This window comes from Balaenoptera borealis (assembly GCF_965194805.1).
Source record: "Balaenoptera borealis genome assembly, chromosome: 19".
In the NCBI taxonomy this organism is placed as follows: Eukaryota; Metazoa; Chordata; class Mammalia; order Artiodactyla; family Balaenopteridae; genus Balaenoptera; species Balaenoptera borealis.
The window spans coordinates 49231249-49248073 of record NC_138878.1 but is presented as its reverse complement, the minus strand read 5'-3'; positions in this window follow the sequence as shown (position 1 = coordinate 49248073).

Genomic DNA, 16825 nt, shown 5'->3' with positions numbered 1-16825 from the left:
GTGACGAGGATGTTTGGATCTCTCCTTTGAAGCACTTGCTTCCAGGAAGGCTCTATAGAAAACTTCAAACACCAAAGTCTACAGATGGCCATGCAGTCGCCGACCCACATGAAATGCTTCTGTGCAGGCTCACTTAGTATCTTGGCTGGCAACCTTCAGTGTTCAAACATCCCAACAAAAGGGAAAACGCTTGACCTTCAGCTACTATTGAAACACAGTAAAACAAATAATAATGAAAAAATGAAACACCTGTCTGGGAAACTGTACTGGGAAAGATACTTGACACTGTCTCAAGTATCATTGGGGAATTCAGGAATTATGAGAACCCAACCATGCTTGCTTGTTTTCTGAGTGTTACTGGGCTCCCTCTACTCTCCTTCCAACTGTCCAATGAAGTATGGCCTTGGGTACCATGAACAGATTTGGAGTTTAAGATGATTCCAGCTGTTTCATGGAGAATGTTGCAGGGAGCAAGAATGGTCATGGGAAGACCAGTGGGGAGACAGTTCCGTTGTTCAGGTGAGACATGACAGTATTATGGACTTGTTGAGGGCAGTGCTTGTGGAGGGAAGGAATCAGAGTCTAGATATATTTTGGTGATGGAATAAATAGGATTTAATGATTAGATTAGAGAAAAGGGGATGTCAAAGATGATTCCCAGGTTTCAGGCAAAAGAAACTGGATGATTGCTGAGATTTATAGGCTGAAGTAGTAGAAGATTTGGGAGCAGCAGGGATAAGACTGGCCAGAGTTGAATTTAGGATGTGTCTATGTAGGTCCAGACTCTACTGGCATTAAGTGATAGAAATCCACCTCCAACTCTCCCAAATGAAAAAGAAGAGTCTTGACTTCTGTAGTGGAATGTCTGGGTGGGACTGATGCCCAGATCCAGGAGCCCAATGTTGTCATCAGGAATTGCTCTCCTTTCTCCTCTTTCCTCTCCCTTCTCTACATTGGAATCCAAACTCCCCCTCCCCACCCTCTCTCTCTGATGTGCTTCCTCTGCATCACTTTCATCCTCAAGCAAAGTTCTCCCCAAGTATGGTGGCAGAGTTGGCTCAGCCGTTGCAGACTTACATTCTACCAGTTAGCAATCCCAGTAGAAAAATAAGAAAAAATAAGATTTCCCTCAAATAGCACCAATAACATTGTTGGGAATAAATGTTCTTGACCCGCTTTTACTACACACCTCTCTTTATACAAATCTGATGCTGCTAGACCAGTTATAGGACTAAACTACATGAAGAATGTAGCTGTAAGGGAATGGTTTTCCAAAGCTAAACTGGGTACCTTGACCAACACAAGAAATAGATTGGACAGACAAATCACAGATCTCTACTATTTGCCAATAGATAGGCGACCTTATAGTTGATTGTCCAAAACATGTTTGAGCATGAAAGGGGTGATAGGAATAATGATGCCAGGACAACAAATGTAAACAGAGATTATCCTGACCACCTGGAGACATATTATCATCTTATCTGTAGGACATCCAAGTAGAGATGTTGACTAGTTTTTGGTGTTCAGGTAAGAGGGCTGGGATGGGATAGAGGAATTGGAGCAGGTGACAGGAGCAGTTCTGATGGAATGATAAGAAAATAAGCCAGTTTGGGGTGGGTTGAAGATTGAAAGGAGGTGAGGAGTTGGAACAGCATGTGGGCACAACTCTCCTCAGCTGGATTGGGCAGGACAATAGGGAGACAAAGCAAAGTAGGAATAAAGTATGTAGGAGCAGGGAAGATGCATTTGAAGGACAGGAGACAAGTGGACATTTTGGGAGAGAGAATAGTGACTGTGGAAGGAAGCCCTGAGAAGCTGGGAGGAGAAGGGGTCCTTAGGAGGGAAGAGGGCCAGCTTCACCTTTGTCTCAGGAGGGAAGCAGGGGAGGAGGGGCAGGTGCAGGTAGGCTGACAGAATCAGTGTTGGGCAGATGAGATGCTCTATGGGATGGCTTCTCATTGCCCCACGAAATACAACACAAGGACCTTTGGCAAGATTGGAGTTTGAGGACAGAGTGGAGTTGAAACAGTCACTGTCATAAGAGGGTTGGTGAGAGAAATGTGCCAAAGTTGCTGGGCAGCCTGGTGGCCCAAATGAGGCTGGCACTGGGGTGAGAGCAGTCTTTGGAATTCTCCTCTGATGAAGACACCTAAGGAAATGGCCGGGTCCCTGTCAGCTCATCCCCACAGGGATGGTTGCAGACCACTTCCTTTCATTCTCCAGGACCCCAAAGAGGTTGGCACCTTTCCTGTACCCACAGTCTGAAATGGACTCTGGGGTACAGGAAAGGTGACAGAGACACAGAGTCCATATTTGGGATACACAGAAGGTCACGTTCTAGGAGCCCCTGAAGTAAGCAGGCCTTGCTCCTGTGAATGCCAGCATTTTTGTGAAGGAGAAACATTTTTAAAGCCATCTTTTCAGTTTTAGGAGGTTGCTGAAGTTGGGGCGAGGTGGAATTTGCCATAACTCACTCCTCAAGTCCTACAGAGGTCTCCAGCCATGCGTTTCAGTTGTCAGCAGGTGCTCCAGAAACTCCATGAGAACAGGGGCACTGGGGGGTCACCACATGCCTCTGGGCACAGGTACTCTTCTTAGCACATAGAAGATGCTTCATATCTACTTAATGAGCAGGGGCACGCTGGGCTTATTCTGGACTGATTGATGGATTGGGACCTCCAGGTACCCTGAGCTTTTAGCCTGTACTCAGAAGCTGGCACCCTTGTGTTTTCATCCTCGCTGGTATTTTGCCATTTAAGAAATTCATGTTGAGCATTATGGCTTCTAGCCTTTGAGCACAGTGTCTTTAATTGATTGACATTTGATGAATTAAGTAAAAAATATTAATGAAAATGTTATAAAAGGAAATTGTGGTGGATTCACCTTATGCTTAATTTTTTTTTAAGCATTGAAATGAAAGGAACTCTCTTCCCTACACCAGCTACTTGCTGAAGCTGCTAAATAGCAAGGATCCGACTTAATATCTGGGGTATTCGAGAGCCTGAAGGCTAGAGAATGAGAATGAGAGGTAGTATTGACCCACCACACCTGACCTTCTAACAGGTCCTCTCTGGTCCACAGGGACCTGCTTAACCAAAGCACAAAGGATCACAGCCCGAAAGACAGTGATGGAGACATCCTCGGGTGTTTGTCTCCACAACAAACGTCACTTGAAACTTCCCTTTTCCCCCTTAAGAATGCCAACGTGATTATGCATCGAGCTGTTGCTATTTACAGAGCTCTTAGCACAGAGAGCATTACACAGCCAGTGACACAGAATTACAACCATCTAGACATATGGTTTGGATAAACAAAGCACAAAGCGCAAATTAACCATGGTTGACTATAACTCCCGCTCTCTGCTCCCCAGGGAGGGACTTTAGTGAAACTCCCAGTCGGAGAACGCAATACATATCAGAAAGTATAGTACATCCAGCGTGGTTTAGACAAATGCTAAGCCTTATTTTATGCTTTTCATGGTGCCAGAACACAATGGCACCAACCTGTCTAGGAAAAGTTATAACTCTGTGCCAGTTTCCTGTAAATAGTAATTGTACGCCTACCGGATTCCATGCCTGTGTGCTCCAAGACCAAAGAATGCCTTTCATTTGTCATCACCTTGCTTCCACTTCCCATGTCACCAAAGGCAGTTGCCTCATGCATCTGGATATCAGAGCTGCGTGGAGTTGGACATAAGTAGCCTCCTCTGAGTAAATATCCTTCAACTTCTGCTGTAGTCCTTCCCCTTCACTGAGTCCCCCATGCTTGTCTGCAGAGAAGAACCCCCTCCCATGCTGGACAGTCAAGGTCTGAGCTCATCCAGTCCCAGGGGTACCATTAGGAGTGGGCTGATTCTCTTTTCTGGCAGTAAGGGGTCCCCTCACTTCCCATATTTTATATTTCATGAGAAATTCTTCTGAGACAGGAAACTTTCTGTGTGAGGTCTTTGGCCTCATCATTGACACATGAACCTTATAAACTTTGTTTGACAATAAAGAGTATAATATTTGCTTTTCATAATACATGTGCATCGCTTTCCAAAGGAGAGAGCAAAATAAATAAATAACCAGAGTGAAAGGCTTCTACTTGGCTTGGACACTTGTACTGGAGTTTTTCAAAAAGGAAAAAAAATCCACAAGACACTTGGCTAAATATATACCTACTTTTTTTCTTGTCTTTAGTGGCTTTTCAGATGTACATTATATATTTAATTCTCTCTCTTCCTCTTTCTCTCTCTGCCTCCTCTGTCTCTGTCTCTCTCTCTTTCACACACACACAAACACACACACTTTATAAAAATTAAAATTAGAGCCCATCATTTAGGGACTTAAGAAGGTATGCCCACGTGGCCCTAGAAATATTAAGGGCTCTATAGTATTGGATAAAACTTAAAGACTTAAATCTTATCCATTGATAAACCTTCAAGGCTCATTATCCTATTAGCTGACCCTATTGTTTTAAGTAAACACCAAGAACAAATTCTGCTCCAATAGATGAGCAGTCTTCAGGCTCAGAAGTTCAAAGGGAGTGTGAAGGGCATCAAATCTCTAACCTTTCTCAATGGAAATCCCAGATGTCAACTTCCAGAGCGGCATGGTCTTCTTGAGTCGAATGATTTCTGTGCGATCCCTTCAAGTGGTCTTGACGTTTTCTTCTTGTGAAGGTTGGGCAGGCGGCAGGACTCTCTGCCCTGGCTCCACATGGGTGTTTATCGACATGTCTACTTGCTGTCATTTTCACGTCTCATTTCCAGCTCTCTGAAGTGAATAAGGAAGACTACTGAATCATTCTCTGTCATGTTAATTTGGCCAAATAGAAATGGGGTGGGACAGGAGCCGAGATTTCCAGGGCAAAGCTAATGGACTTACCAAAGCCACTTACCTGGATTCAATAATTCAAATCAACTCCATTCAATTCAGCAAATATTTCCTGATACCTCCTCTGAAAGAAGTCCTGGTGCTGAGCCCTGTAGAACATGTAGAAAAGGATCAATTTCCCTCTTGAAGTTCCAGTCTAGAGGGAAGGTATTTTGGAATAAAATAATCCTATAGCAGAAAGGCAGCAATGAGAGGGACCCGAGGACCTGAAGGAGGGAGGAATCAACTGATTAGCATTGGGAAGCAGAAAGGTGGGAAGCTGGATATTCCTCCTGATCCTTTTAAGGTTTCTCCAAATCTAGAAAGGTCATGGGATGTGTACCAGGTCTCAGTCCTACTTGTCTCTTTCCATATCAAGAGTCAAATGAAAACATCTCCAAGCATATTGAAAATAGCAGCTGGTCATAAGCCCATTCCCATCATGGACTCAATGTACATTGAATGTGTTTCATTTTGCTGCTATGTGAAACAGATTATACTAGCCCATAAAGAGGGATTTTACATTTAGTCTTATGTGACATTCATTAGTAACATTTTCCCATATGCACTTACAGATGTCCCTTCAGGAAATTTGTGGGAAATCACTCAGGGGCTCAAAGAATTGATGGGAAGGGGGAAGACCCTGGCTCAAAAGAGGCTGGAATCAAGGTATATCCAGGACCCAGGCTGACTCAACCTTAAGCAGTGTCAGGGAACATTCTTCTCTCTGGAGGGCTGAACTCCAAACACCTCCCTGACCTCACATCACTGTTCTCCACATTCAAAGTTATGTGGGAGGGAGACTTTGGTTGTTTGTCCTGGCTTGTGTCCAGGGCCCGATTCTTGGCACCATGGTTTACAGTCTTAACAAGACCCCCATAACGGGAGAGGGAACCCCCCCCCATCCCAGGAAGAAATCAGGTTGCCATTATTGGAAGTAAGGTGAAATGACTGGGGGGACCAAGACACAAAGAAGCCCACCATAGTCAGTGAGGCAAACACTGTGTTAATGCCAAGATAATTAAGTCATGGACAGTGAAGAAAAGTGATACACTGATTAGTGTTGGAGGGTAAGTAACTCATCATAAAACAAGGAAGAAAGGAAAGCGCTACAGCAAAGAGGAAATGAAGAAGTATTTCAAGGGGAAATCAGAAGAGGGACACTAGTTTCTGCTCCATGTATTCAAGGAAGCTCAGGATGAAATCACGGTGATGCCATAGAGCAGGGGTTCCCAACCCCCGGGTCAAGGACTGGTACCAGTCCGCGGCCTGTTAGGAACCGGGCCACACAGCAGGAGGTGAGCAGCGGGTGGGCAAGCGAAGCTTCATCTGCCACTCCCCATCACTCCCCATTGCCTGTCTTACTGCCTGAACCATACCCTACCCTGTCCGTGGAAAAATTGTCTTCCAAAAAACCAGTCCCCGGTGCCAAAAAGTTTGGGGACCGCTGCCATAGAGGGAATGTGAAATGTATCTGAGGAACTCATACAGTTGGCTGAGCCTGTGAGGGGATTCAGGTCAGCAACCAATTTGACACAAGGAGAATTCCACATCTTTATTGGAGTTATGACATCTGTCCCTTTTTGATTTTCGTTTGAAGACAATTCACCACCCACTACTTGACAGTTCTATGCCTCAAAAAAAGTTCAATGCAGGGTATGTATGTAATTGCACTCATACACACACACACTCACACACTTTTGTTGGAAACCTTTTCCTAAAATTGCCCTCTACTCCCAGGAAATTCAGTGTTCATAGCCTGAGTTTTCAGTGCACTTAATCCTTACATCTGAGGCTACACCTGCCATATTAAATTAAAATTCTCTGTGGTGGATGGTGTCTTGTCTATCTTTGCATCCCCTGTGCTGGGCATAGTACTTGATACCAAGTAGGCATGTGACAAATGTTGAATGAATAAACATAGTTGAGCATACATATTCCTCAAATCGTAATTGTCTTACTGCTGGGCATAATAAACGTTTGTAATTTGGCATTCTAACTAGTTTAGCCTTTATGCTGTTCTTAAGTAACTTCTTTTGGTGGTTTCCCTGTTGTTTTCTGTAGTTATCTCAAAGAAGGAGGTGCACATTTTGGCATTTATTGAATCGTCATTCCCAGAATCATAAACACTACTATGTGCTCTCCAAAATCCACTCCCTCATCTTCCTGGGCACACAGCTAAACTACATTTCCCAGCTTCTTTTGCAATTAGGTGTGGCCACATGACTCAGTTTTAGCCAATGAAAAGAATGAGAACGTAAAGTAAAAACCTCCCAAAATACCATACTTCTCTTTTTCCTCATCTGCCAGATGAATGGAGAGGATGCTAGGCTCTAACCCCTAATAGCCATTAATCACATGTGGCTATTTAAATTTAAATTAACTAAAATTAAATAAAAATGAGGAACAAGGAAATATTGCAGTTCCATATACTCATGACTCCTTCCCTTCTCCAAACCCAATGAAATAAAAATAAAATGTGAAATTAAACTAGAGAATCCCCTAGTTCTGCCTTGTGCCTGGAACTTGGGTGGGACCCAAAAAATAGGGAGGAAAAGAGACAGTAAGAGAGCTCAGCTTCACGGCTGATTTGGGACCCAGCATTCTTCTCATAACCTCCCCACCACTGTTCCTGCCCTGAGGCGCCTTTCCACCGAGGGGCAACTTTAAGATTATAGACAGCCAGTTTGAATCCTGCCTTCAGCATCTCCTTGCTGTATGATCATAGCCTTTTAATTTAATGCTTCTGGGCCTCAATCCTCCACTTTTAAAATAGCAGCTGACGCCTCTAACTTCAGTCATCAGTTTTATGGGAATAACATATATACATGGCAGCCACTGTCTCTCTTAGATCTTTTTCTCCTTTTTTATTTCACACAGATATCCAGTTGTTCCAGCATTATTTGTTGAAAAGACAATCTTTTCCAACATTCATTTAACTTCGCATTGGTGCTTTTTTCAAAGATTAATTGACTATATATATGGTGGGTCTATTTCTGAACTCTCTCCTGTTCCATTGATCTATTAGGCTATTCATATGTTAATAGCACTGTCTTGACTTCTGTAGCTATATTTAAATGCTATAAAATATTCTTGAAACCAGGTAACAAAGGTCCTTCAATGTTTTTCTTTTAAAAAATTAAATGTAATTGAAAATTCAGTCACAGTCTCACTAGCCATGATTAAAATGCCCCAAAGCATTTAGTCCTTAGTGGCTACCATATTGGACAGGGTAGTATGAAACAGTTCCATCACCATAGAAAGTTCTATTGGTTAGCACTGTTCTAGAAGAGGTTAAAGTCACAAAAGGGAGAGAAGCTGGGTCCCTAAATGATGCATGAAGTAGTCACACCTTCACTACCACTGATTGGATTTGATTAAATAAATAAATAAATAAATAAATAAATAAATAAATAAACTTCTGTTGTGTTGAAGCTTTAGATGTGGGAGTTTACCATTCACAGTAGGTAGTAACCTCTTATTTGATACAGGGGCCGTGTGTTAAGATGCTGAAGCATTTACTTCACTTCTCTTTCAATAGATGGTGGAGAACAAGTCCTACTTGGAGAACTGTCTTGTCCAAGAGCAGAAAATCAATGAATTGCTGGGGTCCGCTCTGTAAAGACTAGTTCCATAAGTATGGAGAAAAGTATCAAGGTCTTCCTATGGGCTTTGAAGAACATTCCTTAATGTTCTTAGAGCCTGAAGATTTGCACATCTTGCTCCTTGATGCAGCCTTCTTGATGCCCTGGTATAAGCATGTTTCTGCATATTCTTTATCTACATGAAGGGAGCACCTGACATCTGCAGTGCACAGGTAACTTTAAAGTTAACTTTCAAGTTAATAAACTGAGAAATTAGCAATCCTGCCAGATCACAATCCCCCTGTCTCAGACAATGGGAACTGAAGTTCCCAAGGGATCATGTGATGTTATAAAACAATATCGTAATAATTTTAAAGGTAAGTTAGAACATGACCTGGGCCTGTCATGAATATTTTGCCCATGCAGGGTTGCTTCATACAAAACAGCGGCATATTTTATTTTAGACTGTGTGGAAAGGAGAGAAAGATATTAGAGCCCTTTTTCATAAAGATTTTAACTCACATCTGTAACAAGCAATCTTCAGAGTTTTAATTTTTTAAAGTTCACAACTTTATTTCTGATATTTCTTGTATACACTGATACCATTGATGTTGTATAGGGTTATGGTAGGCGTACTTGGAAAGACACATCTAATTTAGTAGCTATGTTTTCCTTGCATTCTTGTTGGTCACAATGTGTGACAGATGATTCTGACTTCCCACTTAATGATAGATAGAAATTTTCCTTTTTAAGTAAACAAGTTAAAATCCAACTCATATCGAAGAAAAAATATGAGTAAATAGTAGTACTGTCATAACATGGATTCAACAAAAATCCTGAGTGTGGTATGCAAATGACTCATGTTTGGGAAACCGCTTTGCACATCCTGGGACTGTAAATGCCTGGTTAAGGGACAGGATTTCTTTCTTCCTTTTTTAAAATGAATGAATGAATGAATTTTTATTTATTTATTTTTTATTGAGGTAACATTGAGTTATAACATTATCTAAGTTGTGTCAATGTTTGGTGCTTCCTGATAGGCTTTTTGTTTTGTTTTGTTTTGTTTTTAATTTGAATTGTCTTACATTTTGTTCAATTCTTGGTAAAGAGGGAATTGTTTATGGATGACTATGTAATGCCTGAGTCTTGAGTAGAAAAGAAAGACAAGTTCTCAGGACACCCACGCTTATCCCTGGGACTTAGAATAAAATAGATTAGTCAACTCAGGCAAAACAGCTTATTCAGTTGTGAGTACAAAGATGCTTTCCTTTCCCTGAGCTGGAATCAAGTTCAAGAATCATTCAAGGCTGTTGCCTTGAGGGCTATGTTCCTGCTCTCATGAGGAGCTCTGTCCCCTCCACTCAGCTTACTTCCTGAGGAAAGGACCCAGTGGGGCAGAAGCACTTTTTGGGGCCATGTCACCCCAAAGCTGGCTCCTGTTGACTGGTGTTACTGTTGCTGTTCAGACCCCGTGTCCTCCCAACTTTGAAGTCCCATCAGCTAAGAATCTAGTGATCTGCCTTAACCACAGTGGCTCATGTAGTCTTTAGTTACTCTGTGGCTGGCACCTGTTTCCCTAACAGGAGGACACCTTTTAAGTGATGTGAGTGATGGAGAGCTCTCTGAGGGCTGGGAAGATTTGGAACAACCAACTAGGAGCTCCAGAACGTACCCCAGTTTGTCCAACCCTGTTTGGTCTGAAAATTAGGAGATCTAGTCAGGACCAGTCTTCTCTGACCATTGCCAAGGGTTTCCTCATTTAGGGCTCTGTAGTGATCATCAGACAGCGAGGCTCAGTACGTGCTAATGGTTCCAGGCGTGAAAAGGAAAAGTAAGGTGTGAAAAATAAAAATAAAATAAAAAATAAAATCCCTCAACAATTGTTTGCAATTCATGGGCTTTCCTCAAACCCTCAAAGGAAGATCATTTAGCTAAACTCCAGGGACAGTGGGTACACGGGAGGGAGAGAACCCAGAGCGACGACTGAAACCACCACGGTGGGTGTTCACGCCCATCTTTTAACGTAGTTTGCTTCTCTCCTACATGACTTTTTTTAAAAAAAATCACACCAACTCAATATGTGTGGTGAGGAACTGCACTAACATTTCATGGTTTCATCTTAAAAATTTCCTACTCTGTCTGTAGTTGGTCTCCCCTCCCCCCACCAAAAAAAAAAAAAAATTAGAGCTTGAACACTCTCTCAAGATTAAAATGGAGGGCTTCCCTGGTGGCGCAGTGATTGAGAATCTGCCTGCCAATGCAGGGGACACGGGTTCGAGCCCTGGTCTGGGAGGATCCCACATGCTGCGGAGCAACTGGGCCCGTGAGCCACAATTACTGAGCCCGCACGTCTGTCAACAAGAGAGGCCGCGACAGTGAGAGGCCAGCGCATCGTGATGAAGAGTGGCCCCCGCTCGCCGCAACTAGAGGAAGCCCTCGCACAGAAACGAAGACCCAACACAGCCATAAATAAATAAATAAACAAATACTTAAAAAAAAAAAATGGAAAAAAAAAAGTTTTAAAGGGGTTGATCTGCTGAGAAAACTTGCATCCCACACCCACTATGGATGTCCTTCTATAACCTCATAGCTCCTCTGTCTCTATAGAACCAAATTCACTGTTTTTCACTGAAACCATCTCTTCCTTGATTCTTCCCGTTTCCGTCACTGGCTGATTGTCCTCCACGTGCTCAGAGGCCTGCAGTCTCTGCTCCCTCACCCCCAGCTCTCGCTTGGCCCCAAGGCCCAAGTGAAGCCTCACCCTTCCCCTCGTCACTGCTGGAATTGTCCGGCTGGCTCTGACCCTGGTCGTGGCGTCCGGGCTGCGCTTTGCAACAGAATCTCCCCCCCATCTCCCCATGGCCGTCTGCTACCGCCACGTTTGTCTGCGCCCTGATACCTCAGTCCACCTGCGTTTCATCCTCTGGATCCTTGCTAATGCTGGTTTCAGTGGGAGCCTGGGATGCCCTTCCTCACCTCCCCACCTGTGCCATCCCCGTCCTGTCCTGCCAGAACCTCCATCCCTGCAGCCCACAATCAGCCATCTGCTGAGCTCCTGGGAGTCAGCCTATCTGACTCCTGACCATGTTTTTATTCTGCTTGAGATGTAGTAGATCTTACCTCGACTATAGGTTGCCTGAGGGCTGGAAATACATCTCCTCCCACATCTCCGTATCCCTCTATTATACCCAGTAGTTTCATATACATAATTACCTGTTGAGTAAATGATGAATGAATTCTTCCGAGATAGATTTTTAAAGATGGGAGAGATCCACGAGCAGGAGTTGTCTGAAGAATGAATCCTTATTTTTGATCCTGCTGAGTGTTTCTGTTGAGGACTCTTTGGACTATGAAAACAGGAACAATTATGGTGTAAATGGACTTTGAAAATAGCAATAATTAGGTAATTAAAAATGTACTTCAGTTTCATTATGGTGTCCATAAAATTCCACCATAGAAAAACAAACTATTTTAACATATTTTACTTAATATAATTCATGTAATTGTGATTTTTATGTTCCACCTAGTTATGCAATTAAGTAGTACATGGCTATTTTGTACAATTAAACATTGCGAAAATCTGCTGCCAGTTTGGAACACAGAGTATGATATATTAAACAACTTTTTATGCTAAACAGTAGACACAGTGAACATTATATTCATTTAATTCCATTTTAATTAGTTGAATAATACTTTAAATGTGAATTTAGGCCTAACTAGAATGGCATATTACTTGAGGTTGTTTTCTTCCACATTACATATCTGTAACTTGTTGATGTTTTTCGCAAGAGGAAACGGCGTTATGTGTGGGCACATGAGTTGAGAATAACGTAGGTTTCCCAGTTTTCCATCAAAGCTTCTCAGTCACTAGTTAAAACCATTCTAGTGACACACAGATTCCAGGAACACCTCCCCACGTTTCCTCTTGAAGAGTTAACCCCAAGAAGCTCAGGGAATGCGTTCCAAACTTGGCTGAGGCCTGAGGCAGCGAGGAAAGGCGAGGGTCAGAAACTTCAATTCCACTGGCATATTCTGCTCTGGCAAGAGGCAGCCCGAAATTTCCAACCAGCTGCCTCTGGCCCTGGACCTTGGTCGCCACCCACACCTCTGAGGTGGGCCTCAGAGATGGAGCTGCACCAGCTGGGGCCATCACGGTCAGCCACTCCCCTGTGGGCTTCTGGCCCCCCTTTTCCACAGACCTCCTCCCCACCTAACCAGGCTGGGGCTGAGTGAGACTGGAGTCTGGGAAGGATTCCCGAGTCACTTGAGCTGAGTTCCCAAGGATGCGCAGGGATGCATCATGGGAAAAGGGGGACCTAGGAGACTTCAAGGAGGAAGAACACGTGAAGGCCCTTTTTCGCACATGGCATGAGGAACACACACACAGAACTCCCTGTCCCTGTTCTCCTTGAGGCTTCTTCTGGTCCAGGCCTGTGCAGTGACAGGCCAAGCTCTGTCCTTGTTTCCCTAACCAGTCCTGTCTCATTCCCCCTGCAATTACTGCCCTGGCTTAGAGGGTCCCCAGCGGTCTCCCACTCTCCTCCCACCTCTGGTCTCCTTTCCTTCGCTTTCCCTGACTAATGAGTCCTGACTCTTGGATTGTGTCCCAAAGAAGATCTGTGGCCTGAGTCTACTCCAAAATCACTTCCCACCTTCTCTCCTGGCCAGGCAGACTTTCCTCCCCAGGGCCCAGATTATCAGCCTGACCTCCCTTCCCTCTGTTCCCAGATGGGAACTCTGCACCAAGCCGGACCCATGCGACACACCTTGGCTGGGGTGTAGGAGGAGGGGATGGGGGCAATTGGCGCTTGCATTTGAGGGATCCCTCACCTCGGAGTCAGGACAGCCCTCACTGTTCCTAAGTGACAGCGTGGTTCATTCCATCTGGCTGACAAACACCCTTCCCAGTCCTCCTGCCCTTGAACCTCCAAGGCTCAGCTCCCATTCTTCCTATGTCACGTGACTCCTTCCTAGTGCTGCTTCAGACCCTCAGGATTAAAGGAGATGAGGCATGGGAGGGCTTAACAGCCAACGCGACAATAATAACAATAACAAATGCTAATTGAACACTTCCTCAGTATTTAGTACATTGCATTAATCATCAAATTTAGCTCTCCAACATGCACAAATGGAGCTATTCCTAGTAACCCCATGTAGGATGGTTATGAGACAGAGACATACAGCCAAGTGAGGGAACCAGTCTCAGAACCCAGATGATCTGACTTCAAGGGTCTGTGTCTCTAACCACTACTCTGTCCTGCTTCCCCAGCAGGGGAATCAGCAAATAGTAAGCAATCATTATTAGTTGCTGTACCGAATCCCAAGGAATACCCTTCTTTTTCTTTGTTCCTGTTAGTTTTGAAATCTGGGTCTCCTGACTCACTGTTCAGTTTAGAATAACAGTTCATTTGAGCACTTTTTTTGCACCCAGATGGGCTGAGTGCCAATGGCAGGCTCAGATCCTGGCTTTCCACCTGGAGTCACTCAGGTCTTTGCCTTTGGGTTCTTGAGTTCATTTGAACTCTGCCAGAAAATCTGCCAGTGGCCTTGGACTCAGCATCTGGCAAGCTGGGAGTCTGTCTTGGTGTCCCCAGCCACAGCATTGTGTTCATGTAACTCTGGGCATCAGGGTCCTGACCACCCTCCTACCTTTGGCTGCACTGCCTCTTCCCCCATTCCCATGTTGGTTCCCCTAGCCTCAGCTGCACCTGACTCTAACCCCTATCATCTTAAAATCCCAGCATGCCTTGGGCCTTCAACAACTTGAATTTGGCTCGTATTGAATAAATGGTTTGATGAAGGTAGCAACAGTGCATAAGGGCTGCACACAAAGCTGTGTGTTGTCAGACGTCACTGGGAGAGAGCCTACCATGGTCACAGATTGAGCTCTAGCATGGGGAGAGCCGTGCCTTGCTGTAGGCTGTGTCCTCACTGCCCCTACATAAAACCAGCCACCACAGACCCCGTGTGAGGTGTGCTTCCCATATGCCAGGCAGAGTGTTATGGCTATTTTCAATTCCCAAACCAACTCTGCAAGTTATATATTACTATCTTAATTCCGCAGAAGAAGACTGTAGAGGATATAGAAGACACGTGTTGTTTTTGTCTGTTCAGAGTCCTTTTTTTTTTTTTCCTGGTAATAGCACCTTGATTTTCCTGCGTACCCACCCCTTTCCATCTATGTGGACTACATTCAAGCCCTTCCTTGCCTAGCGATAGGCATGTGACACAAGCTGGGCCAACCGGATGCTCTCTCCCTCAAGTCTGAATGTTGAGAGGAGGGAGACAGAGATGGAAAATGATTGGATCTGGTTCATCCGGGCAACATTAAGTCCTACAGCTTGGATCCTGGGGCTGCTTAGCCCTCATCCTTTCCAAGATTCGTTGCTCAGCCTAGCTTTCATTCCCTAAGTGACGCAAATCCTCCTCACGTAGCCAGAGTCAATTCCTGTTGCTTGAAACCAAGAACCCAACATGATAGAGGGATGGCCATTCATTCATTCATCTAGTGGAGAGGTCCCGAGCACCTTCCTGTGTGTGGTGGGGGGGATACAGCGGTGAGGAGGGCAAAGAGAGTTTCTGTAATCAGCAAGGGTGGTCATTCACTCCACTCAGCGTTATGTTTTAGACCAAGAAACTTGTCCTGGGTCTTGCACAGGACTATGCCATGGCTTACTGAGGTTCAAGATAGGTTGTCACACATTTGTACTATTTTATAGATCTGTGTGCTTTGTCCACACATTGCTGGAGGATCGGTCAACTGATAGTTTCCTCCATCTTGGCACTAAACTGTAGCGTGCATAAGTGCCAGGTCTCTGAGACCATGAGAACAATTTCCTCAGAAATTCCTCCATCCATTTGGCCAATCCATTTTTTCTTGGGGACTTGGTGAGGGTCAGATTTTTAGGAGTCAAAAGAGACCCCAATGGCGAATCAGGAGACATGGCTCAATTTGTGGATTTATCACAACATTCCATTGTGATGTTGGACAAATTGGTTGTCCTCTGTGAGTCTCAGATTCTCTTTATGTAAATTGAGAAATTGTTCTAATGATCTCTAATGCCATTCTGCTTTGATGTCTTCTAAACATCCTCTGTCAAAGGGAAGCCCTCGGATGAAGAGAGAAAAAAGGCTGCCTCTCCCTGTGATTTGAAGGTTCTGAATGGCATAAAAAGAGTTAAGCTTTGCAGCACTTTGCAACATTGATAAAAATGTGTGTACTTTAATTTCTAATAAAAAAATCAAGCATGTATGAATAGCAATAAAATTGCTCAAAAATTGTTCAAATTGAAGGGAAACAATTGGAAATGGATTTGGAAATATAATGTTTAGCTAAGCAAGCTATAATGTTCTGTTATTTTAATCAGCATTGTAAAGTAATTTAAATAATGCAAGAAGAGACTTTTATACTTTAATATATAATCACTTTTTTTTTCAATGCATTCATCAAAAGGCATTTCATGTTAATGATTCTATGGCTGACGACAGGCACTGGCAATAATGGTCTCTCGTCTGCTCCCAGCTTATATTTGGAGCTTTTTAGATTTAACTTTTTTCTGCTCTTCCCTAAGTCTTAAAGGAAAATTCCTGTAATTTTGGAAGAAAACTGGTGTTACTAAATGTTTCAAAGAGAAAAATATTTTTAAAAGGAAATCTAGAACACTCCCCCCATGCGATTTCTTCTGTAGCACCAGAAAGTTAGAACAGAGCTCAGGGGTCATCTGAACAACTCACCTGCTTCCAGACCTTTGAATCCCAAAAAACATGAACGTGTCTTTTCCTTTAAAAATATTCTCCAAAGACAGGTGGGATTCTCTCACTCCATGAGAGAATTTTTTCTGCGATAAATAAATACCAATTGATAGTTGAAGATTTTGCACGAATAAATGGCAAAGAAAGATTCCTTCCTATTACTGAGTTTATGTCTACTATTATCAAATGATTTTTTTGGAAAGCTATTTTTAAAGAGTCACTTGAAATATTCTTGCTGCATTCTAAATCTTTATCAAGTCCCCATATCCTCCGGAGAGAAGGGCATATAAGAAAGTTGAAGGGTTCAATGCCAGCCTCTGAATGGTGAAGGTAGATCTCCAAAGATTATAAGGCCTGCCCTTGCCCTTGCAAGAACCCTCTTTCCTCTCCAAATAAAATGCGTTTTTTGTGTCACCTGCCTTGCTTCTGCCCATATTGGTACTTGTTCAGTGAGGAAAATCCATCCACCCATCCATCCATCCATCCATCCGTCCGTCCATCTCTCCAGAGTTTCCCCACAATAAGAATAAGACTTAGCCCTAGATGTGTCTTTACAGCCATCTGAATTTCCAAACTGAAGAGCTCCTAGTTTGACTGTCCAGAAATATTTTTGGAAAGGCAGCCTAGTTTTTA